Raw genomic sequence first — 27,063 nt, 5'->3', positions numbered from 1 at the left:
GAAAGCAGATATAATGTTTAAAATATAATTCCTCTAAAATGAAAACAAAATCTATAAGAGAGAGTTCCATAGAAGCATAATGTTCCATTTCAGGCTTTCAAAACAAATTTATAAATGAAACATTTCATAAACAATGAATAACGTGCACTTAAAGAACCTCACACAGAGGAAAATTGCAACTGAGTATGCATAATTTGCACTACAGTAATCTTATTTTCTAGCAAAAGCAATGAATCCTGTCACCAAATGGCAAGCAAAGGCATGTGGTGGAATGCATGCTGATGTTACTGAAATACTCTTCAGAGGAACATGGAGATAAGAAAATAATTGTGATGTTGTCTATGTGTAATTTTTAACTAGAAATAAATTTATATTAATAATTCAACACTTTTTTCATTAACATATTGATATATAGTTCAGATGATTAGGCCACTCATAGATGGAGGAATTGAACATTAAGTTTCATCTTAGGGGGACACTCTTTTCTCCTTTGCATAATTATGTTTTCTAGAAATTCCATTTCCTTCAAATATATCACTTTCTTCCAAGCATGAAATTCTGGAACTTAAAGAATTTAGTAGCCTTTTAATTTGGTCTTTTTATTTGCATACGCATTAACCAATAGTCTCCCAGAAATTACTAGTGTCCCCATGAATTTTGATGCCCCTGCATTGAGGTATCATCAGCTGTTATAACCTACCAGGTCATGGGGGAGCTTGGGTTGTTGATACTAGTTTATTTCTCTCTAAATATGTTACAAGTAGTCAACTACATAGTTATTTCTGAAACTAAAGTAGAAAAACAAATCAATGATCTTCTTAATGAAGTTAAAAATGTAAGTTTAATAATATGGTCAAAAATAAAGTTGATACTTGTTTTTATGTTTACCAAAATTCTCTGATTTACTTTTACCCCCAAATCATCTTATTCAACAATCACATCGCATGATGCTTAGACAATAACTTAAATACAGGAACATAGTGTGAACTTCATTCTTGTGTTTTAGATAAAAAGTGATAACAGAGATTATAAAATAGCTCATAGAAATAAGTAAGTTATTTGCAAATTTCCCAGTAAATACATTTGTCTAAAACAACATACCTGAATACCATGATGATTGTCATTTATGTCACATTTTCTAGCCCTGTTTGAAGATGGCATTGAAATAATTACCAAGGCACCATAGTATTATAAAACTCAAATGAGGGAAGTTATAGAACTCCTTGGCAAATATTCATTCTCACCTTCCATGGAAGGAATACATTTTCCTGTCCAATTGATACTGAGCATAATTTTAGGATTCATTAGTCTAATGGGATGACTGTGGAAATGTATGAACAGAACTTGAAAAGTTCTGTATGATTTCACTTGGCTTATTGTGCTTCTTTCTTCATAAGAAGAACATACCTAAGTTATCTTCAGATTTCAAGATGATGAGAACTTGGTGAATTTAGTTACAGCTAGGAAACAAGCCCAATGGAGCAAAATCTAAATAAGCTGAATTCCTGCCAGTCCATAGCTGAGTAAGAAATAGAGGCTTATTTGTATATATCACCAAGATTTTTTTAAAACCCAATACAATTATGGATACAGATCACTAATACACCAAGAAAATGATTTCATCTAAATACAAAGAGTTTGAAGACTTTGAAAGTCCCTAGAGTGTGAGAATATTGATTTGGGTGGGTAAAAAGTTGAAAAATGAGAAAGTTTAGTTTAATTTTGCCTTTAAAGAAATTAACAACTGAAGATTTTGAAAGGTAGCATTCCTGGAGAAGGGATAAAGAAGAAAAAAGCAAACATAGACAAATTTTAGGAATCTTGTTAGTGCAAAAGAGAAGACTGATAATAGAACGGATGTTAAAGGACAAAGAAGACATTTTTGTTTTCTTCTTTTTTTTCCCTCTAAAAGTACAAAGGATCTAAATATATTTACAATTAAAAGAAAAACAGCACTGAAGTAGAATTAAAATGCAAGGCAAAGAGTTATTGACTGATTTTAAACAAAGCTCTAGCTCAGTTGGGCTATGAATGACATTCAGCACACAGTGAAAGAAAGGAAACAAATTGTTTCTGTGAGACAGAAGGATAGAGAAAAATAGTGATGCTGTAGAAAATTCTAGAGACATGAAGAAGATGTGACCACATAGATTAGCTAAAATGAGGGGCTGGACACTGGTGTTGCTCATGATAAATGACTTATACTTGCAATAATTCTAAGTAATGCTTTGAAGACCAGGAAAAGAATTCAGTGATTTGGGGGAGTTATTTTGTCCCAGATCTTTCATATGTGGCTTCTCTGTCTCCCTTTTTTCCTACACGTTACCCGCAAACTTCCTCACTCTTCTGAATTAATCCTTTAATGGCACACCAGTAGCCAAGTGGCAAAGTTTGCTTTCCTCAGTGGTGATCATTAGGTTAGGATTCATTGGTGTTCATCCACCATTGCTCTCCTTATGCCCTCTAGAGGAATGTAATTCCGTGTCCAAGTATATAACCCGTCTATTTTTCCAACAAGCTTCTAAAATTATGTTCCACATATGATGATTCCCGTTCCTTCATTGTCTTAAATGATCTCAATTCTAATCTTCTGTTAAAATATTTCTCTGTCTTCAGTTATTTTATGTTGATTTCTCACAGCGCAGAATTCTTCAGCTCTCACAGTCTTTCATCATTTACTTAATATAGCACAGATTTGTTGTTTCCTCTCCATGAATCTAACCTATAACTTCCTTCTCTCCCCAAGTCAGATTCAAGCACTTGGGACAGGAGTGTGAGAATGTATTGATCACTTCCTTTATGCCCTGTGCTTACAAGTTTGTGCTATCTTTTTGTGAATATCAATACACATTTCTCTCTTCAAGAAAGACATAATAATAATAACTGAATTTCCAAAAATCTTACTTTATTTGCACTACTAATATCACTATCTCTTCTTGGTAATGTTTATCCTAAAACCTGACCTTCACTTGCCCTGAAGATTTCACTGGTGCAGCTAATTCAATATGTCATATCCATTTATTTCTGTTTCTTATTTTCAGTATAGAATAACTATAATTTGACTTTGGAAAGAAGAGAATCAAAGATTTACTCAAATAATTTCATCTTTCACATAAACAAGAAAACTACTTTCTTTTGAAAAATAAGGTACAGAGATAAGAATACAAGTCATATAAATTACACAAATATCACTTTAAAGGAAATGACAGAATATTTGTCAATAACAATATGATATTCTCAGGGTAGTTATCTTCCACTCAACAATAAAAACTAACTAAATCTTGAGATAATATTTTTCAGTTCTAACTTAACCTTTAACTTCCCCAAATTGCAGACACTTTAGGGAAAAATTACAAAAACAAAAAGTAAATTTGCTGCTGTCCATACAAAGAGATACTATGTAAAATAGACTTATAGAATTCAGAGAGACCTTTTTGAGTACTGAAGTAAAAAAACAATTTGCTCCCTTCACTCCCCAAAACACCCATTTACCCATGGAAGTTATTTACAGAAAAAAAAATTTTGTCACTCATTTTCTCTTCATGTTTCCTTTGAAGTACTCCTTAGCAATTTATGTTTGGAAAGAAAGAGCAGATGTCTGGGATATAGAGCAGGCATAATTTTTAGTTTATGTACATCTTGATGCAATTTGTTTTGTAGAAATAGTGTAAGACCATAGATATCAGAACAGTTAGTTTAATCTCCTTATCAGAAATTCAAGGTTTTCCATAGACAACCTGTTAGAAATTTTTCTTGCCTTTTTCTTAAGTATTGAAATTAACCATTTACAATTTTTGTAGAAATTGATATGTACATATTTCTAATTTTTCTCTTGAGAAAATAAAAACCTGATTTTTTACATAAAACTAACTACATTAAAATGTTGGTGTATGTGAAGGAGAATACAGGTGTGCAATAAGGTACACAGACAGAAAGCAGTATAATTAGTGATCTCCCAGACATGAAGAGCAAATTCAATACTAAATTTTTCTTAATTTAACATGTATTATTAACAAAATACATTTAATACATTGGAGTATTCACATATTCTTATTAATTATGACCTATGGAAAAAATATATATAAGTATTACTTCTCTAATTTTTCTCTATTTTCCTCAAATTTATGATTGAAATTGCCTAAAATTAAGCTCATAAGAATCTAAATTCTGTAATGTGACTGTCATACACTATAAAATTGTTTGAAATTAGAGCATTTAAATTATTTAACTTATGGTAAATGTACATTTTATGACATTTTCTGTCTCCTATTTACATTCAGATATGAATAGTGATAAAATTGCATAAAATACTTTTTGTATATTATCTACATATATAAGAAGGAAAAGGCAAATTGTTTAATAATAAAATATTAGGAATAAACCTCATGGTTTATATTTTTTACAGAAATATTTCTATCATATAGCAATTAAATTTGTATAAGTTGGGTTTCATATTCATAAACTGAAAGAAAAATGGTTGAACACATTTTATTATTTCATATGTTACTGAAATTTTAATATTAGAGAAGTATAAAAATAGAAATACTTATAAATGTTAAAACGGATGGATGGTGTTTGAAAATTTTTATTTATTTTTATTTTTGACAGAAGCTTATTTTGAGTTTCATGAAGTTGTTAAGACAGCTGTTTAGTAATGTGTATTATACAATGCATATTGAAAGCCAAGAGAGAAATACAGATTCCTACCAATGTCAAAATAAAAATAAATTTTAAAAAACCACAAGAATCATGATCTATATTCAGAAATCCTAAAACTGAAACATATATTATAATTACATTAATTTAAACAAAGCTTTTTCAGAGTTTATATTTCAATTATTATCGAGCTACTAGCTTAATCCTCTCAGTTTTAAAAAGAATTAAATTTAATATTTATAATTGGCTGTATATTCAAAATTCAACTACTGAATTTCTCAAGCCTTTCTCATGTAATTAGCTTTTCTTCTGATAGCTTATACTACAGATTAATAAATACTCACAATAAATGTCACTGAAATTGTACTAGTTTCAAACCAAAATTACCATACTATTATCAACTTAGTATAATTTGAATTTTTCAAACCTTGAAAATTTTGGATTATCCTAATACAGACTTGATTTTTTTATTTCTATTTTTTAATACATTTAAAGAACTTGGATAGATATTACCTTTTATGAAAATTACATACTTTGTTATGTGACATATAAACAAAATTTTGGTCATTTAAAATGAAATTCTATTTTTAAAGGATTGAATAAAAATGAAGAAACTAATGACTTCCCAGAAGTTTAGATAAATTCAAAACAAAATTTACTAAAGAGTGGTTGAGAAGTAACAATAATGTTAATTTCCCAAAACCATCTTCATTCTTTTAATGTTTCTGCACTACCTCTCTGACTCAGTATCAATAAAATGAATTTAAAGTAGTTTTCTTAGAAACATTAAAGAGTATTGATTACTAAATCTGTCTCTAAACTCTTTCCTTCTTTGGCCCATTATTATAATTGTCACTATTTCATCTTTGTAAAGTCTTTCCTGACAAGCCACTATTCTTTCTTATTTTTGTTTATTCTTTGTATTGGTTAACTATCTATTAAATATTTCTGTATTTGCTCATTAGCAGTACTTGTTATGTATACATGCTGGTCCTTGCCAAATCCTGAACCAAGGATAGAGAATACAATAGTGAGCAAAATCAGTTAGGGAGAGCTTATTAATTATGAAAGAGGAAAGAGAATGAAGCCATCACACAAATAAATGTAAAATTAAATGTGTGATAAATCTTGTGAAAGCAAATTTTATGATAAGATGAGGGACCTGTCCTTCTTGGAAAAAATAGATAAAATTGGTATTTCATATCATCTTATGATGTTGCATTTGCTGGTTCTTTTCACTTTAAATGAATATATGTTGACTTCTAATTTGTATGCCAGCACAAAGAAAAATACAATGTACCATTTTAAATTAGGTAATTTAAATCTAGGCACATAGAACATAAAACTGACAGCTTATCATCATGCACACATATTAAAATTTTTATTGTCATAGAAATCCTAGAATAATCCACTGTTATATACTACATTTCTAGAGATACAACTTCAAAACATAATAAAACTTCAAAAACATAATAAAAATAAGATACACCTCTTTACTAAAGTAGGCTGATTGGACACCCTTTTGTCTGGCTTCTTTCTTTCCTTAATTCAATATTTGTTTTTATTATTATTTTTTTTTAAAGAGAGAGTGAGAGAGGAGAGAGAGAGAGAGAGAGAGAATTTTAATATTTATTTTTTAGTTCTCAGCGGACACAACATCTTTGTTGGTATGTGGTGCTGAGGATCGAACCCGGGCCGCACGCATGCCAGGCAAGCGCATGCTACCGCTTGAGCCACATCCCCAGCCCCTTGTTTTTATTATTTTTACAGTATGTTTTAATTTGGTAGAAGACTAAATTTTACTGAGTAAAATATAATTTATGAAGTTATACAACATTCAATTAAAAAACAAAGGGGGTAGCCACACTTTGATCTGGTACAGTAAAGAAATGCTGATTTAGTATCTAATGACCTTTTTCTCCTTTAGAGGAAAAAATCCTATAAAGTAAAATTTAAGTATATCATCTCTTTTCCAAAAGATGATTCAACCACAAGGACAGATTTATAAGACTGAATACACTTCTTTTGACATCTTGAATTCCTTCTTAATTTTACTCTAGAACTGGTGTTTTGTATAAGATTCAACAGGACAATGAGGCCTACCTATGAGCAGGCCTGCCCTTTTGTAGATATCATACTGAGTTCCCCACAAGCACAGAATTATTGTGGATTCACCAAACCCAGGAATCTATAAAAAAAAAAAAAAAAAAAAAAAGGAGGGCATTGACATCCTCCAGAAGTCACCCTTTTCATTTGCATCAGTACTTTCTTTTCTATAATGAATCATCAAATTCTTTCTTATTTTTGTTACTTCTTTGTATTGGTCAACTATCTTGGCTGAAAGTCATATTCTATTCCTGTGTATTCCTTCCTTAACTCATTGCTATGCCAAAAGTCAAGAGGTTGTTAGATGTGTGCTATTAAGAAATGAAACACAGAGTCCGAGTTTGTGTAATATTTCTATCATTTTGGTAGAATGAAATTGTTATCATATAATTCTGGTGATTCTGTTTTCAAGTTGAATGTTCTTATATTCTTGCATTTACAACTATCATTGCATAATATTAAATGAATGTGAAATTCCATGCTAATATTTTAAAATATTAACTTTTCTTTGTTCAAAACAGTAATAGCAAATTAAAACACCATGGCAAAACCAGGGAGAGATCATTGAATAAAAGAAAAAAAAAAGACCGTATGTTAACAATTTTAACAGAAAAAAAAGACTAATTTTCATTTTTCATTTGGGTCTTACACGTTATTTAATCAGTCCTCAATAGCCTCAAGTGATCAAATAGTCTTTTTTATTTTTCAAGTCAATGGGGTCAGTCATGCAACAATTTTTGTCCCATCTCAATAAATTTATAATCAATACTTGGTTTTAGAAAAGCAAAACTATTCATTTATATTAGGAAATAAAGTCCATGCTTCAATACCATTTCTTGGAGTAACTTGCAATACAGTGGCTTAAACTCTAAAGAGACAAAGGTAAAAATTAGGGGCAATTGTTTTTGTGTGTTAACTGGCCAAACAAGGAAAAATGTTATCACTTTTATCAGATACAATATAGGTATCTCTATAAATAAAGTATCATGAGCATATATAAAAAGATTTTCTATTATACTATTATCAAAATAGGTTAATATCAGGAAGATCTGGTTAGGCATTTTGGTCTCTTATTATATGATACAGATAGCAGGTCTATGAAGGTGTTTATAATTGTTTTCTTGATACTCCTCTGTTCCTATTGTTCCTCCCAGAACCATGACTTGTCTATACCATGAAGGACTTGAAATATGGTCTGCAGCAACAAAATTTCATTACTTTTCTAATTAATATTAAAATTGTTATTTTCCTTAAAATTGCATATGGACCTTAGAACAACACTATCATCATCCAAATTCTCAAATATAAAGTATTTATGTTGAGAATAACCTGGTCAAGGATCAATCAACTATTTTGTAGTGTGAAAATAGAAAAAATATACAGCTATCAGGACAATAAAGTAACTAATAGAAAGAATGTTTTTAAAGTTCTGTTTCATGATAAAAATTTGTTCATACTTCTGTTAATACTTACTGTAAATATATTATTAAAAATCTACACAAAATATATGTATGAGCAATTACATTGAAATTCTAGATTTCAGAATACTTTGTTGTCTTGTCCTTGAAATGTGTACATTAATAATTAAAACTGAGTTTTCAACTTAAAAAACAAGTAAAAATACAAGACAATGCATTATAGTTATATAACATAGTTTGGGGGCATAGAATGTAAATGATTATTAAATGGATATTAGTTTGCCTGTTATTTTTACCATTAATTAAGGTTTTTATATTCTGCTTACCTTGGAGAACCCATAATCTATGGAAGAAGATCAAAATAGTTTTTATGTTTATTGCTTTGAAATCCAACATTTATTTATTTATTTATTTATTATAATTTTTTAAATCAAAACCTATAGTCTGTCATAATTAAGCAGAACAGAGATAATAGAATGCCTATTCCAAGGCATGGTGATAGCTCTACTGAGATTGGCACCTCTCATATTTCACCTCTGTTTTATTATTAACTTGTAAGATATATAAATATATATAGTTCATGGGAAATAAATAATCCTAGTATAATCTTATGAGAAAAAAATTGATCAATTCTATGAGTTTTTTCCTATTTTAAGAATGGCGTGCCAATGAACAGGATTCTATTTTATGGCATTATGTGTGCATAGGGTGTGCAAATGGAGAAAACCTTAAATTTTATTCATTTGGGTTTAAACTGAGATCATCTAATACACATGAAAAAGTTAGAAAATCTTATAATCCGTAGCTTCAGAGACTAGATAGTATCTGTTTCATACAATTATTCCTTCCTCTATTTTGTTAATGTCTAAATTTATGTGGGGAGATTCTGCTAGGGTCTTGATGAGGAAGAGAAAAAAAATGGTTCTTCTTTCTACTTTGAGGGCAGGAAGAGAGAGGAAGGTTCCCAAACTAGGGGAAACCATAAGTGAGATCTATAAACAAGTATAATCCAGTTACTTCTCCCTGAAAATAACTCTCAAGTTTTTAATTGGGTTATTATTTTAGTCAGTTTTTCTTTTCTGTGACTTAAAGCCTTGAGAAGAACGATGTAGAGGATCAAAAGTTTTCTTGTGGCATATGGTTCCAGGGGTCTCAGGTCAGAGACAGTCAACTGCATCATTCTGGGTCCAAAGTGAGGCAGAACATCATGGCAGAACATCCAGCAGACAAAGGCAACTCAGAACATGGCAAACAGGAAGCAGAAAGAGAGTCCACTCAACCTGGACAGAGCATGAGCCCCAGAGGCACACCCCTAGTGAGCTTTCTCCTCTAGTCACACCCTACCTGCCTTTAGTTACCACCCAGTAAATTCATTAGTGGATTAATCTACTCATTAGTTTAAAGCTAACATAACCCAATAATTTAACCTATAAAAATTCTTGCATTTTATAATAGATAAGCTTTTGGGGAACACCTCATATTTAAATCATAACAGGTACTTATTTTATTTTTTCTATAGGGTTATAAGAGGGTTTTTTCTTTACATATTCTGGATATGGACCACTTATCAGACATATGGTTTGCAAATATTTTCTTCTGTAGGTTTCCTTTTCCTTCTGTTAATTGTCTTCTTTGACATGCAAAAAACATTTTAGTTTGATGTTATTCCATTTGTAAATTTTTTGTTTGTTATCTGTGTTTTTGGTGTCATTCAAAAAGTCATATGAAGACCAATGTCAAGGAGCTTTTCCTATGTTTTTTTTCATGAGTTTTAGGACTTCAGGTCTTATGTTTACATCTTTAATCCATTTCTAGTTAGCATTTATGTATAATGTAACATAAGGAATAAATTCCATTCTTTTGCATATGGATATCCAGTATTCCCACAACCATTTATTGAAAATACATTCATTTCCCTTTTTGCATTCTTTCTGTGATTGTCCATAATAAATTGACTGTGTACTTATAGGTTTATTTATAGGCTGTCTTATAAAATAGATTCCATAATGACCAATGCCCAAACAGTACTAACACTGCAGAAGAATAGCAATGATCTTCATTCTGGAAACTACCAGAAACAGGAATCCATACATTTATGCACACTCTACCCTAGGCTACTAATTAAGGTCCACCATGCCTGATTATTTATTTGCGTGAATCTAATGAGACAGAATGTACTTATAAAACTTATGTGGAGTGGGTTTATTATTTATGGCTAGGCAACCATGACAGAATCCTTGAATCTATTATAAATTGATACCTGAAGACTCAAGAAAGTGCCTGGTGGATGGTGTCTTGCCTGTGTATCCCCTACTTTGAAATAGAACTGACAAATCCTGAAAAGCAGCTTGTCCTGGGTTAGAAAACTCAGGGGTCATGAAACATTCTTTGTAAAACTTTGAAGGACATCTTGATTCCAGGAGAGAGAGGAACAAAGTTTGTGCTCTCATGGGCAGTTCTTGCCTAACTGTAGTTGTTACACTCCCTAACAGTGACAGGAATATTGTCTGGGCTATTTCAGACAGTTCTTACTCATCCTCTTTGTGGTACAGAGTCTTAATCAGATCTTGGTTGCATGGTAAGAATACCTTGATTGTCCTAAGATGTCTTATGGTCATTTATAAAGAAGCACATTCAAATAAAGGAGGAAACAAAGGGAAATGAATGTATTTTCTTAATTAATTAAGAAAAATACATATCACATTACCAATACATGTGATATCTATTTATCTATGGTTATTCCCCACAATACCCAAAATAAAGGGGGCAGAACTGGATCAGTTCAAAGCCACCCAAAGAATTGTCCTACATGTCTATTTTGTTGCACTATTTTATGTGTTGTTTTTCAATGCTATTACCACACTGTTTTGATTACAATAGCTTTGTAATACAATTTAAAGTATAGCAGTATGAAGTAACCAGGTTTGTTCTTGTTCAAGACTGCTATTGCTTTTTGGGTTCTTTTGTTGGTTTCACATTGAAGCAGACTGAATTTGGGGGTCCCTTCTGAATTAAGAGGAATTTTGTCTTGCTGAAAGATGGAAACTAAGGGACTACAACCCTTTATCCTGAGAGGTGCCAAAGAAGCTGGGAACCATATTGCCCCATCTCAGGTCTGTCTGATATAGGCTAACTACAATTCCATATGTACGTTTCCTGTTTCCCCTCTCACTTGAATGGATGCAGCTATCTCTTCTTCCCTGCCTCTTCTCCATAAAAAATTCTGCTCAACTTCACAGACTTGACGATAAATTTTGAGACAATAAACTTCCTTCTATCTTCATTCAAAGGTGGCTTTGAATAAAATTTTGAAAAAAAAAATTCCTACAAATTTGACAGAATATTTCTTGAGCAGACAAAGTAGTAGTCTAACCTCTTTCCCAGGGGCTCTGTTAGAGCCCCCTGATAGCAATGAGTTTTAGAATTAAAAAAATGTGTATATATGTATATTTTCATACATACATATTTTATTATATATATAATTTACATATTTTAAATATGTCACATATTATATCTGTGATATAATTTATATATATATATATATATATATATATGCCTTTACAGTTTTGATAGTGATGACATTTAGACTGAATCTAATTACCTTATGTTAATATAAATATTTTAACAATATGAATTCTTCCAATTAATGGACATGGATAGCTTTATCTTCATTTGTGTCTTTTTCACCACAGTTTAGTTTTCAGTATACAGATTCTTCTTTTTTTTTTTTGTTAAGTTTATTTCTAGTCTCTTTAATTCTTTTAAGTTCTGCTTTAATGAAAAAAGACAAAAGTTGTGCAATATCACTAATCATCAAGGAAATTAAAATCAAAACCAGTATTACACATACCTGAAAGATGGTTCTTATTAAAATACATATACATATGACAAGTGTTGGCAAAGATGTGGGGAAAAAGAACCTTGGTACACTATTGATAGGAATCTAAATTGGTACTACCATTATGAAAACAGCCTGGAAGTTCAAAGTATAGGTACAGTATGCTCCAACAATTGTGCTGCTAGGTATTTATCCAAAGGAGTTGAATACTGGACATTCATTGTAACATTATTCACAACAGGCAAGATATGAAAACAACCTACATATTCATCAACAGATGAATGGGCAAAGAAATGTGGTTATTACATTCAGTTTCATTAAAAGATGAATATTATTGTATAGGACATTTTATCTTTTGCAACAATATAGGTGAACCTGGAGGACATTACGCTCAGTGAAATAACCCAACAGAAAGACAAATAGTGCATGATCTCACATACATATTTTTATATAATTTAAATTAGTTACACTCATAAAAGCAGACAGTAGGATGGCAGTTGTCAATAGCTTGGAAGAGAGGGAAATGAGGAAAAGAGAGGGAGAATGATGGTCAAACGATACCACATTTTGGTTATACAAGACAAATAAGTTATTTAGTTATACTATACAAATAGTGCCTGTAGCTAACAATACCACATTGTGTACTTAAAATTGAATAAGAGAATAGATATTACATTAAGTGTTTTTAATACACATATATATTAAAAATAAAAATGAGGTGGACACTTTGGAGGTGATATACATATCTAATATCTCCTTGATAGTGGTATATATATATATATATATATATATATATATATATATATATCTCCTTGATAGTGGTGATAGATTTCACATGTATAACCTTATGCCCAACTCAATAAACTGTATATATTACATATTCACAGCATTTTTCATGTTGATCATATTTAATAAAGTATTTTAAAAATGAAAAAGGAATATTTTCCTGAGAGTTATAGAACTGCAGAGTAGATGTCTTCATAATGCACCTAGGGAGGCTAATGAAGTGCATTTTTTTTTTTGAGTCTTGTCAAAGCTTCATACACAGCCAAAGTGAGGTATGAAAGAAAGCCACAAACTTCCAGTGATAGAAATTAGGTAGGATGGACAATAATGATTCATCCGTGAATAAGAAGTGTGAAGATTAGAGGATTTTCTCCCTTTCTTTCAATACTGGGCTGTCTTCTAAGATTTGTTTCCCTGTTGTGAGGAGAGGAAATATAAAGGTGACCTCAGTTGAATTTCCCTACAATTGAGGGAAATTGAGATGTAGTGTATGGAACACGAATAATAGCTGCTATGAAAGTTTATTTTAAAGATATACGTTTATTTACACAAATAAGTCTGCAATTTAGTTGAACCTTCTTGATTGAAACTGAAGAACCATTGCATAATTTTAGGAATATGATGTGTTGGTGACAAAACATAAAGGGCATCAGGCTCAAGCAGAACTGCTTCTACTTTCATGCCTCTGTGCAAATCTTGTAACTGCTACACTTATGTAAAATAAAGTTTTATTTGGCAAATTTCCAAGTAATTATTCTTAGTGATAGAAGTAGCAAATGAATATTTACTGTCAATCTTCAAATATGTTTCTGATTGTCTATGTCCTTCTTAACTACTGATATTTCATAAAATTCTCTTCACTGAATGTCTTATTCTTATTGCTCCAAATGTTTTTTTAAATAATAATATTAATTTTCCAATAAAAGCGAATCTTCATCTCATGAGGTTTAATGATATGCATATATCGTAGGATATACATAAAAAGTATGGTTATACAAATACATTGATGCAAACGTCAAATGAATTCTAGAGAATTGGCTTGATTTTTGTTTTTAGCCTTTGATATGCTAATACCATCTACATTATAGAATGCAGAAGTCATTGAAATCATTACAAAAAAGAATCAGAAAATAAGTGAGTGTTCTTACCATGAAAACAAAAGAAACAAAGCATAATACAAACTGAAAAAATGGATAATGATATTGAAGCACCACTCCTCTGTAGTTGACATATATGTCCCATCAAATTTCAGTGATTGTTACAAATCTCTAAAAATATAAAATACTATCAATCTATTTTCTATTTATACCATAAGATAATTTTATAATGCATAGATGACTCTCTATTTAATAATTGACCTATATTTATGTCTTTACCTACTGATGTTGAACCCTGGTAAAGTGTTGCTTTATTGGCAATCTTTGAACATATTGAACTTATTTTATAACATTTAGAAAAATAAAACTCATATTTACCATTCAATGAGTTTTAGAAACAACAAAACGGTAAAGCATATCATCAAGTAACACCACTGAGTATTTTCCAGTTGGCAGAGAAATGAGGAAATGAGCTGAAAACCACTAGAGCCACACACCACTAATCTATAAATTGAATTTTCCAGTTAAAAGAGATTTAAATCCCAAATTAGTTAAGACTAGGATAAACAGATGCTGCTTGTTTTGTGCTTCTTAGAAGAAACCAGATCTCCAGAGACTGCATTCAAGAGACAGAATCAAGGCATCTCCACACTGGCCCAGTGCTGGGTTATTCTGGGCATTTGCTAAGACAGCTCTCATCTGTTCACAGCCAAAATAGGACACAGAGAAAGTTTCACTGCCTCTATGTAACTATTGTCAACATTTATAAAAGTAGATTAAAAGCTAAATGGGCTGCCAGTCAAACAAATACAACGAACTATTTGAAAATAAACAAGCTAAATGCATGTGTGTATGAAGATTCATACACATTATACAGAGAAATTAAAGGCAACATGAGTTTTGGAATAACCTTATACAAATAAATTCTGCTTTTCTGAAACAGAAATAAAATATAAATAAGAAAAATTCATCTCAGAAAAATCTTTACAATATATTTTAAAAGAGAATAAAGAATGAGAGATAATTATGTCAATCACCTGAACTTCTAAAAACACCATATTACACATATTCCATGCTAGTGGTTCTTATACAGCATTTCCAGTTACCCTGGTAGACTTTAAGAGCTGTCTTATTATAGGGAACAGATATATTTGCTGTTAACACTAGAATAAAGATGAACAAATTTCTACCTATATTTTCTTATTTATCCAAGGTAATACTATTGCATGCAATGTAAGAGAAAATAGTACCACACACCCTACAGCACTTCGGTGTTCTTATGAGAGGACAAAATGAATTCATCATACTTTATATCAGATTCACACAATTTAAGGAAAAAAGAAAACTATAGCATTTTTTCCTTTGAAACATTTCTAAAAATAGTCAAATTTAGCTTTCAAAAAATTTAGTTTTTCCAGAAAGAGCAGGAAAAAACTCACTATTGAAGCCTTACAAATACTACTCTGAAAGACACATTAAAAATACATACTATTAATAAAATGATAAGAAAATATGGATTTTAAAAGGTGGTAAACATATGTAAATATTCATAAGAACAATTATTTAATGAGTTTAATAGGGAATGAAGATTTAAAGTGTGCAAAATGAAAAATAATTTTTTTGCTTTGGTAATCAATAGTGTTTAACATTTTTTTATTGATGTAGAATTCATCTGACATTAAATTGGCGGTTTTGAATTATACAATTCAGTGATATTTAGTTCATTTACAGTGCTGCTCAATCACTACCTCTGTCAAGTTCCAAAATATTTTCATTACTTTAAAATAATATACTGACAAACTCACTTAAATATAAATGTTCTAATAAACCACTGGAATACACAAAAATGGCACCATATGAGAAAATATTGAGGAAAAAAAACTTTTTATGTTTTCTGAACTATTATGAGAACTCTACCTTGGTCAATTCTTATCACATTATTTTCCATTTTTAATATATGTATATGTATCTCTTTATATGCATTAAAATTTGGAAGCAACTCTAAGTGAGGAAGATGCATGTCTAATTCATTTAACTAAAACAAAGTTAAACACATTTAATGAACTTGTTCTACTTCCCTGTCAGGGTTACACATGTCCTTGGGAGGTCCTTGAGCAGGACCCTCCCAAGGTTGAGGTGGACTGTAGGACATGGAGAATATGAGCCACTAAAGTATGAGTAGCAAACATTAGAACTTTTATTTTTCATCTTTTAAATTTGTATTTGAGAAATATGTTTTAAACTTTTATGATATATAATAGCACATCTGTGGTTTTTAAATGAATGACTTTTTAGAAGAACATGATTAAAAAATTGGGGGACCACTAGATTTTCAGAATCCATTTTGCTGTTTCCATGGATACTTAATACACATTTTGAGTAAACTCTACCCCAAAATCTATTCTTAATAATCCCTGATACAGGCAGTATACAAGTTAATGTGCTTCCTGTATGGCTAAAGTCATGCTCAGTGCAGCCATCATCAGTCATCTTGATTCTCTAAATCTTCCTGTCTAATGCCTTTTGGTATGGTTGTATAACTCACCTGTACTTTTACTTATTGTGGATAATTTTACTTATTGTTGGATAAGTTTAATTTTCTGAGAGTGATTAATTCTTCTGTGGTCTTTGTCTGGTATTGAAAACAGGAATGTTTCAAATAAGCAGATTGCTATTGGTCAGACCTTCCTTGCCTGGAGCTGTCTTTCTCAAAGCATCTGCTTGGGAATGTAATTTTTCCACCTCTACAACTCTTATGTAGGCCATGAATCTATAGCCATCCTCAAGGAAAGAACAGTAATAGCAACACACTCTTAGCTTGGTTTTTATGAGTGTGACCAAAATTACTTTAAAATTGTTTATGAGGATCAATGAGATCTTCTTGTACTCAAAAGGTCAGATATTCGAGGTCTAGGGTAATTTTTCTTGATTCTTCAATAAGACATGATTTAGACTGCATATAAATACCTGAATTTCCAGACAGTACACTCCCTAGTAATTTCTATACTTCTCTTAAATATTTTTTATTCTCTGAATTTTCTGTAGATTGCTCTCATGCTTTCAGTTCTCTATCCTCAGAATTATATAATGGGTCCTTCATCTCTCTTAGTGATGTGTTTTAGCCATTAGTGTGTGTGGTGGAAAGACATAGCACATTCAAGGACTCACATTGGGAATCACTGTACTGAGAGAGGCCTGGTTCTCTCTCTTTTGATTTAGGATTTGTGAAAGGAGCCAGAATTATCTTCTTCTCTGCCTTTTACCCCCAAAAGAATAAGGAATTGGGAGGAGGTAATTGGATATGCCTGGTGATGAACATGCACTTTGTCAACTGTTGGTATTTCTCTTTGATGTTTTTCACATAATATTTATTTTCACATATCTACCATTTGTATTCAACTGAAGCAGTCTGAATAAATGTAATCAAGAATACAGAACTGATATAAATGCTTAGAACATAGATTTTTAATGAAATTAGTAGTTAAGTTTAATTGTGTCTTATCCACAAAACAAATAACATTTTTTAAAAAGTAACCATTTCTTGGGTTACACATTTAAAAACACATGATTCATTAAGGAATATAATAAACCTAATTATAAATACATCTACCTGTTTCAGAGATGTTGATGTTCCAGCTACTCCATCTGTGAAAACTGGAGTACCCAGAAGTACTGAAATCATGGCATCTATATTATCCTGGATATAATGTTGGTCTTTGTCTATTTTGTGGGATGTAAGGGCAGGTATAGGAAATGATGGTGAGTACAGTTGGGGACCAGAATACTTGTCTCCAAAGCATGAAGAATTGCTGGACTGAACACAGTTAAGAAGAAGCAGATGCAGAAAGGGTTTCTACACTTTCACTTATCTAAATGTAACAGGTTTACAGAGACAAAGGAATCCTTTGCCCTTCTTTACCATAGAGAACCAAGTAAACTAGTGAGGACATGTTTTATACTCTTATCATTCTGGAAATGACACAAGAAAATTTATACTAAAAGCTTTACTACATAGCCTTATTTTGTCATTGTTTGCCTTTTCCCAGCTTGTCACCTGTAGAAACTTGAAGTCTTCCCTTTTTTGTCACTTCTCTAAAAATTCGCTGTCATGTGTTGAAGGTGTCATATAAACTTGAATTCAAATCTACTTCTTTAAAAACTACTTGTGTTGTTGGTATCTCCTATATATGTGAATGATTTATTTTTCTCTTGTCCTTCCTTTTTTTTTTTTGTAAATAGTGGTTCTTTTTATCTAGAAGCCCAAAGTGGTTATTATTTTTCCTTTAAAATAAAATAAAGTTTGTTCTATTCATTGCTTTATGCTGTATTTGTTTTAATTCTCCGTTTTTTTCTCATTTTGTTGTTATTGTTGCTGTTATTGTTAGGACACTAGAACACCATCACATCTTTTTTTGTTGTTTGTTTGTTTAAAGCTACAGAAAATGTTAATTATCAGCCCTTGCATATGAACATTCACATCATTGTTCCACTGATTCTCCCTTAATAAAAATGTTTTCCAATCCCCCACTTATCTCTTTGTATTGTCACAGTTTCCAAAATAGGTCTCTTAGCTTCATATTATCTACATTCCAAACATTTCATCTAAAAATCTGGGTTAGCTTTTTCAACCAATTTATTAGCACAGTTATCCATAGAAGGAAATGGGAAGGGGATCTGCATATCTCATGGAACAGAAGGAGAGTTTCCACAGGTGGAGTAGCCAAATTATCAACATCTCTTGAGCAAGTTGATGTGTGTTTATAATTATGTTAGTGGAATCTGAAACTCTCATATATTGTAATTACCCAAGTGGACATGGAAGAGATATCAAAGTCTAGAACAGGGAAAGTGATACCAGTCTTGAAAATCAGTATCAGGTCCTTGTTCCCTTGGTATTGAAGATTAAACACCAGAGAACACTGAGGCAAGGGTAGAAAACACATTTTATTTAAGAGATAGAACAGAAGTAGACTTGTCTGAAGAGGAGAAGGGGACCCAAAGCTGGAATCTGTGGAAGGGGGTGTGTTTTGTTCCTGGATAGATTTCAAGTTTTCTTTCTTCCCTTGCCCTCTCCTTTTCCTATCTTGCCTACATGACCAAAAGGCAGAAAAGAGCATCCAGGGGTTATTGATTAGTATCTCTTTGTGTTGAGAGGAGTGATTCCCTAGGGATGTTGGTAACCTTAACAACAGGTTGAGAGGGCTGGGGGAAGGGTTCTGGAGTTGTTAGCATTTTATTTCCTTTTCTTTGAATTAGCCCCCATCTTTCTGACCTGATCATTTGTTGGGTACACTATCTGTCCTTTCCCCTGCAATGTCACCTTTTGACACTGCTCAAATGATTTGGGTTTGAGAAAATGTAAAAAAATTATGATTCTATAATTTTTAAAATCTTCCATTCCAGAGATTCTACTTGCACATATCTTAAACCTTATTGGTTGCTTTAATTTTCTTATCAAAATGACAACCAAGTTGAAAATTATAGAGATTGCTGATGTAGAATATGTGTTTTGCACATCCTTTGTTCATCTGGTTATAAGTCTTTTATAATATCTGATTTCTTTATTTAAGATCTTAAAATGGAGCTTAGAGTTTATTAAAAGCCTGTTATTTTCTAGTATCAAATAACAGACTTTAGAGATACTTTGTCCCTTTTCTTAAGAGTTGGATTAGGGCTCAAGATTTTAAAGAAAAGCTAAATGAAAAAAATTGGTAATTGCTAACATTTGAATGTTTATCATATGACAAACACTGTGTAAAATATAGGTCACATATTGGGCTCTTAATATTATATCAAGTTGTTCAACTTCTACTACAGATCGAATAATTCAAGAATTAGTCTTAATACATTTTAGCAAATCTCTCTGTAAGAAAACAGAAAGAGTGAAAACATTTGACTCCAGCACACAGATTCTGTCAAGCAGGTTCAGCACCAAACATTCAAAAGCAGATGTGAACACCTGGGGGAAAAAGCCATAAGAATCCTGTATCTTGTGGTTGAAGCACTCTGTGTTTCTGGAGCTCTGGTGCTTGAAGTGGTTCCATGCATGTTGTCTTGACACCCTAGCTGTTGTGCTGAAGGCAGCTGCTGTGGAGAGGATTCTACAAGGACGATTAAGACCTAGTCAGACCTTCCTACACAGGGAGCTTGTTTTTTGCAGCCTACTTGGATATCTCTAAATTAATACTCTGTATGAGAAATCCCTTTTTGCTTACACTACAGGAACATTTATTTTCTGCAAATATAACACTGAAACACATGGAACTTATAAACAGGATGACTGAGGTTAGAAGAAGTTAAATGATGTACTCTTGGTCACATGACTAATGAAAGTTACTACCTGGCTGTGAAGGTGTCTGGAATCTGCAATCATAGCCAGTGTGCCATTTTGCAGAATTTCCTTTTTGCTTACACATTTTGATTTTCAATATTTGAATAAATAAGGGAGTTTACAAGAAGAAAGGTTAGCGCTTAACCTAGTATAGCAGCTATTTTAATATTGCTAATAATAAAATACCTTATAGTAATTTAAATCATTAATATTTTTAATATCTTAGAAATACCATAGTTTCTAATATGTCATTAGCATTTTATTTTGTCATATATTTATAGTTTATTGTGCTACATGGGATAAATTGAATAAGAAAAGGAAAAAATTGGTCTTGGTTTACTTTGGATATATTCACTCAGTTATGAACATACTATTTATTCCAAAAGGCATAAACATGGCTTAATACTTTATTACTTAGCTAAATTTAAAGTTATGTTGTAGAAATATTTTGGTAAAAGCTAAATATATAATTCAATAAGGAACAAAAATGTATTAAAATAATTAGGATTGTTTGCCTGTTTCTCAGCTATCAAATAATAGATTTCTACATTCTTCAAGTAACTGTAGTGCAAGAAGTAATACAACCACTGAGACTAAAAGTTAAAAAAAAAAGAATGACTAGAAATACAATCAAGTCTTTGATATCACTAATGAAAGTATAAGTTTTATTTAAAATAATGAGGAAAATGAAAGGCTTTATGCTTCCTCTTTCTGAAATGTTACAGAATAGCTAATTAGTAAATTTTTTTTACCATAATATGTCACCAAAAGAAAACTACATTATAAATAAAGTAGAAGATAAAAGCTAGGGTTTTACATTTAAAATTGTATAAATCTAAAAAAACAAAGTTGAATATATTTATTTACAAAAGATAATTTGAAAGAAATCGTACATAAAAAAATCTGTTTTCTATTGGGGATTGAACTCAGGGGCACTCAACCACTGAGCCACATCGCTAGCCCAATTTTGTTTTTTGTTAGAGACAGATCTCACTGAGTTGCTTAGTCCTGGCCATTGCTGGGGCTGGCTTTGAACTCACCATCCTCCTGCCTCAACCTCCCAAGATGCTGGGATTATAGGCATGCACCACCACACCCAGCTATATGATATTTTTAATTGATAAGTTAATAGAAATATTGCACAATATAGTCAATCTATATTAAAATAATCATTTATACTGAGACTAGTCTATTGGGAATACTTCTTAAATAAATTATTATGCAAGTTATTTTCTAGTCAAAAGAGATATGGAAATTTATTCTATCACTAGACACATACATTGAGTCCCCAAATTATTTAGGTATTAAACATCTAATGTTATATTAGCTAGAAATGTAATTCCAATTATTGTTTTACAACCAACCACTATCTGGTTGTTCCAATTTTTTTTGAATTTTGAATTTGCTTTATGACACTATTTAAAGCCATAATTCATCTCAACAAAGGAAATTATCCACGACACTCCTCTCTTGGAAGCAACTTGAGGAAATGATTTTCACTAAGTCCAAACTACAAATGAAACTACTTCTTTTCCCCTAATTTTTTTTTTGGGGGGGTGGGCATGTACTAGCAAAAAAAACTCAGGAGTACTCAACCACTGAGCCACAACTTCAGCCCTATTTTGTATTTTATTTAGAGGCAGGATCTCACTGAGTTGCTTAAGCATCTCACTTTTGCTAAGGTTGGCTTTGAACTCTCTATCCTCCTGCCATAGCCTCCCAAACTGCTGGGACTACAGGCATGACACCATGCCTGGCTCTTTTCCTCTGAATTAAGGAAAGAAATCAGACTTATTCATTTTCTTAATAGAATGGCGGCTGTACCCTTATTAGAGTGAGGAGAAGCCAGGATAGACCACATCTCCCTTGGTAACTGATATTTTTTCTTTCCTCCATATCCAACTAGGAGAAAAATATGAGAAATAGAGTTAAAATCTTTTCTTGCTGTTGCTGTTTTATTAAATAAGGATTCTGCTTGGGGGCAAAAGGTAATACATTTGAAAGGGGGGAATGACACTCTTACCTCTACCAATGATATCAGAAAATCAGTCATTAATTATAATGATACAGGTAGCTATCAAGAAAGGGAAAAACTGGCTTAATACTTGTTTGAAACACAACTTTCCTGTTAACTGCTTACTGGCCATTGCATTAGAGAAGTCAGCTTGTAGACTTAGGGACAATGTGAGCTATTTCTTCAAATTATAATAAGAATGATCAAAAACATAAATGAATATTTAAAAACCACCTTGAGCAATGGGAGTAGAAAGGGAGGGGAAATTTTGGTCACAGGATACAAAATTTCTGTGAGACAGTGAGACTAAGTTCTGGTGATCTACTGCACAGAAAAATGACTTCAGTTAGTAATAATGTGTTTCATATTTCAAAATTGCTAAAAGAGTGGATTTTAAATATTGTCACCAAAAAGAAATGATAAGTATGTCAGGTGATGGATATGTTACTTAGCCTATTTGTTTATTCTACAATGTGTACTGTCTCAAAACATCACATTATACCCCATAAAAATAAATAATTGTCAAGTTGAAATAAAAATGAAATAATTTGCTTTGATGACTGATGTCTGTGTTGAAAATTAAAAGAAATCAATGATAGCACTCATCCAGCAAGCTCCAGAAGACAAAGACTAACTCATGTCTGCATTGTGCAAACATTAGGGACTCTGCTCACTGATTACCTGCACAGCCATCTGCTCAAGGATGAGCTGAAATCATGGGCTTCCTGAAAGCACTGGAGTTGAAAGAAACACCCAATGCTTGTAATGTTTCTCTAAAGGGTAACAAAAGAGTCATATCATAAATAGGGGATTAGGTTTATTCCACTACCTCTGTTGACTGTTAGACATAATTAATTTCCCCCAAAGCGTCATCCTCTCTTTTTGTTATATTTCCTACTTTCTCCATATAAAGAGCAGTAGATATATGCAAACAGTAGCAAACATAAATAAGCGTGCACACACAAACACATATACAAGGCTGCACACATGCACACCCTTTCTGTGGAATAATAAAAAAAAGTGTTTATTTGCTACCTTGAGTCTTTTTTTCTTATTTTTACAAGAGTGATTATAAATTTTTATACACTACTGCTTTATTGTCTTGAAAGATAACATGCTTTTTATTGTATTGATTTTAGAACTTACATCTCTAGTCTACTTTAGGTTTGATTGCTCTGGTCTTAAGATGGAATTTATTCCATGAAAAAATATCTGTAACTACCACATTAGAAAGAAAGAAACTCCCTGTAGAAGCATATGAATGAAGTTATTGAAAATAAATTCCTATAAAACCCATGTCTCCAAATAAGGATTATAAACACGGTATGAAACAGGGCATTGGATTACTTGCCAAGGTTATTCTTTAACAAATCTTCAGGGCTTCTTTTATTTTTGAGAAAAACGTATTTGATCTGATGTTACAAATTGCCACAGGAATAAATTTGAAAGCACCGAAGTTAGTCTTTAAAGAGATATCTTTATTGGTATATTTCAGATTTAGTAAGTTCTGAGAAGATTATCTCCATAACGTCAGCTGTACTTCATTGAGGTATTCTCACTCTATTTTTAAATAATTATAGCCAGAAAATAGTAATGTAGCTAAGCTAAGGAAGAAAAATTCGAAATTCTAACTTGTCAAAAGTATTAGTCACATTATTTTTCTTAGAATACAAATATACTCTAGCACAAAGTCAGGCCTTCTGGAAGAGTGAAAGGCATTTGGTAAAACCCCATCACCTCCCCATACTAGCATCTAAAGATTCCTTCCTTCCATATTTTCATTTACATATTTTTCATGACAAAATACCAAAGTAGCCATCTTATTGTTCTCGCCCTATTGCCACTTAACTACTTGACCCTCTACTGAAAATCAAATATAATTTCACAGATAATAAAATTAAGTATATGCATTATTTTTACATCCATAATTTGTTGCAACTTACTCCTTTGAACTGATTTTGGGTATTTTCTTCTTTTATAACAGTACTTAATTTGAGTTAATTATTTTTAAAAAGGCTAGGAAATAATTTACAGAGAAAATTATATGTTCAGTAAAAAGAAATTAAAACTTTATGTATCTTCAGATCATTCAGTTTTGAATATAAATGAAAAAATGTACTTTGAAGATATATTTGTGAGGACATCATTGAAGTAATAAAAGGGAAACTTCATGTCACATGAGCCAAGTCATCTTTACTTCAAAATTAAATAAGAAAATCAAAATCACTAACAGGTAAGTTTCTGCTAAAGAATTTTTTAAAATATTTATTTATTTATTTTTAGTTGTAATTGGACATAATACCTTTGTTATTTATTTATTTATCTTTTTGTGGTGCTGAGGATCAAACCTAGGGCCTTGCACGTGCTGGGAGGGCGCGCTACTGCTGAGCCACAATCCCAGCCCCAAGTTTCTGCTAAAGAATTTTAATATTATTAAAATGGAATGAAGTATTAATTAGCATAGGAGGAGGAAAAAATATAAAAGTGGTAATAAATTAAACCATTATGTTTGATTCATGTATTTTCAGTATGAATATATTAAAATAATTGGAGAGTAAAAATATTATTTAAAAATATGTTGCTGCCTATTCACAAATTCTGCAAAATATTTCCTAAAAAATATATAAGAAAATTTCATAAATTTATATTTTTGAAATGGAAAATAAAAGTGATAATGATAATAATTTTAATAACACTTTTATGTACATATTTAGTAAAAGGGGTACTCATATAAGATGAGCAGAGTGGGGAAGCTGAATTCTATTTCATAAATTAGTTATGGTGGTTGAAACTGAGCCTGATGATGTGCTTTGATTCTTTTAAAAAGGTCAATTACCTTTTTCGTCTTTGTAGAAAATTGTTGGAAAGGAAATCTTTCTATAGAGGTCACCAATATGAAGTATTTCCCTTAAATGTGTCCTTGGTCATATGAGAAAGTTTTATTATGACCGTGGGGTAGCTGTGATAAATTGATAAGGATATCTTTAAATGAATATGAAACTATAAAATAAAGCATTTGGTAATGAAACTTGAGAAGTACAACTTTCTTGGTGAGGTGGTTTGGAGTTTGAAGAAAATCAGCTTGTTTTGAGCCACCTCAGTGGGTGGAGCCTTATTGCTAGATCTTCCCTTATCACCAAAAGGCATGCTGTTCAGAGACACATTTTCTTCCTGTCATTATTCATGTCTGTGAAGTCTAATTAAAACAACACAGAAGGCATCAGGAGAAAATGAGACATTTTTGTAGGGCAATGGTAAAGACAAGCCTACATATTTTACATTGACTATGGTGGCAGGAAGAGTACTATCAGTTTCTACAAACTAAACTTGGTTTATCCAGTGGCTTTATTGAGTCACCCAGTGGTGTGTTTACTATACCCAAGCCACTGCCAGGTAGCCAGCCACCTGGATGTTATGACAAAATTTATCAAGTGGAAAATGACAACATTACTTTCTCATAAAACTCAATGTGAAAACTACATAAGAAAATCAGAGAGTTATTAAACAATGTAACATATGAAATATATGAAGAAATACTTTATTATGACTGAGCTGAACAATATTTTTAAGTTTGCAAAGGTTTTGCCTCTATAAGATGAATTGGGAGTGTGTGAGATATTACTTAGTTGGTATTATTTGAAAATATCCATTCTTAACATTCTTCATGGGGGCTGTTTCATTCCCCAGGAATGAAAAATGATTCTTGGAAACTAAAAGATTCTCAGGTATTATGAAGGCAGCAGTGCTCTACAGCAAAACCCTACTTATAGTTTCTTTAGAATATACTTCATAGGAAACAATATGGAAAAAAGTCTAAAATATTGTCTCTTTAGTAGTTTGATAATGAAAAAAAGAAAGAGAAAAGCATGTTTTCTTTTTTCTTTCTTGTTTTCAGCTTTTGAATGTCATCTTTTCCCTAATAGTAATTATATAAAATATGCGAGCATACACCTGGGTTACAAATACAGAAGGAAAAAATAAATAAAGAAACAAAGTACCAGACCTCAAGTGACTCATTCACTGGGGATTGTACCCTGGGCTTCATATATGCTAGGCAAGAGATCTACCTCTGAACTGTTCACCCAATCATTCATACTTCAATTAATGAATATTTCTTTTATATCATCTTCAAAGAGTATTGGGGCTGGATAAATTGCTAGAATTTGAAAACTGAGAAGTAGAAAACATAAAACTTACCATATCGCATGGGGAACACTGGTAACAAATTAGTCACTAAGAGTTACTAATCTCCAAGTAGTTTTAGCCCTCTGTTTTTCTTCCAACACAGAGGATGTTCTTATGTGATACTGTCTCTCCTTTAGAGCACAGTTCCCTCAAGTAATTTGAGCAACAGATCTATATTTCTTTCTCTGACTTAATAGAGGGTGACAGAGAACAGCAAAACTATTCTGTCTTTAAACACCAATACTCCATAACTTCACTTCTCTCCTAGCACCTCTCCTATCCCTACTCCAGTACATTGTGAATCCAAGAATTCTCTTGTCTCTGGCCACCAGGTATTGCACTGCATCAGTGTGGGAAAAATATGGAGTAAGGTAGTTATGATTAGAATTCCAAACACACTTTTGTTACCTAGATCCATGTGGGATTATATTTAAAATAGATTGAGATTACTTCTGTTAAAAGGCAAAAAAATCTTACCAAAATGATAATTGAATTAGTAAAATATTGTCAATGGCTTCATAAATACAAATCAGTGCATGAAATCTAATGTGTTATTTTTATGTAACTTCATAGAAAGGGGAACATAAATGCAAATATATAAGTTTTTTAACAGACATGCACTACCTTCATTT

General features: G+C 31.6%; 1 protein-coding gene across 1 annotated transcript in view; it reads right to left on the bottom strand.

The window, feature by feature from the left end:
- Positions 1-27,063, bottom strand: part of Eys (EGF-like photoreceptor maintenance factor) — a 1,574,159-nt gene that overhangs the window by 901,665 nt on the left and 645,431 nt on the right.

Source organism: Urocitellus parryii, chromosome 8, assembly GCF_045843805.1.
Source record: "Urocitellus parryii isolate mUroPar1 chromosome 8, mUroPar1.hap1, whole genome shotgun sequence".
In the NCBI taxonomy this organism is placed as follows: Eukaryota; Metazoa; Chordata; class Mammalia; order Rodentia; family Sciuridae; genus Urocitellus; species Urocitellus parryii.
Note: the sequence above shows the minus strand (reverse complement) of the source record. Positions and strands in the feature narration are given on the sequence as shown.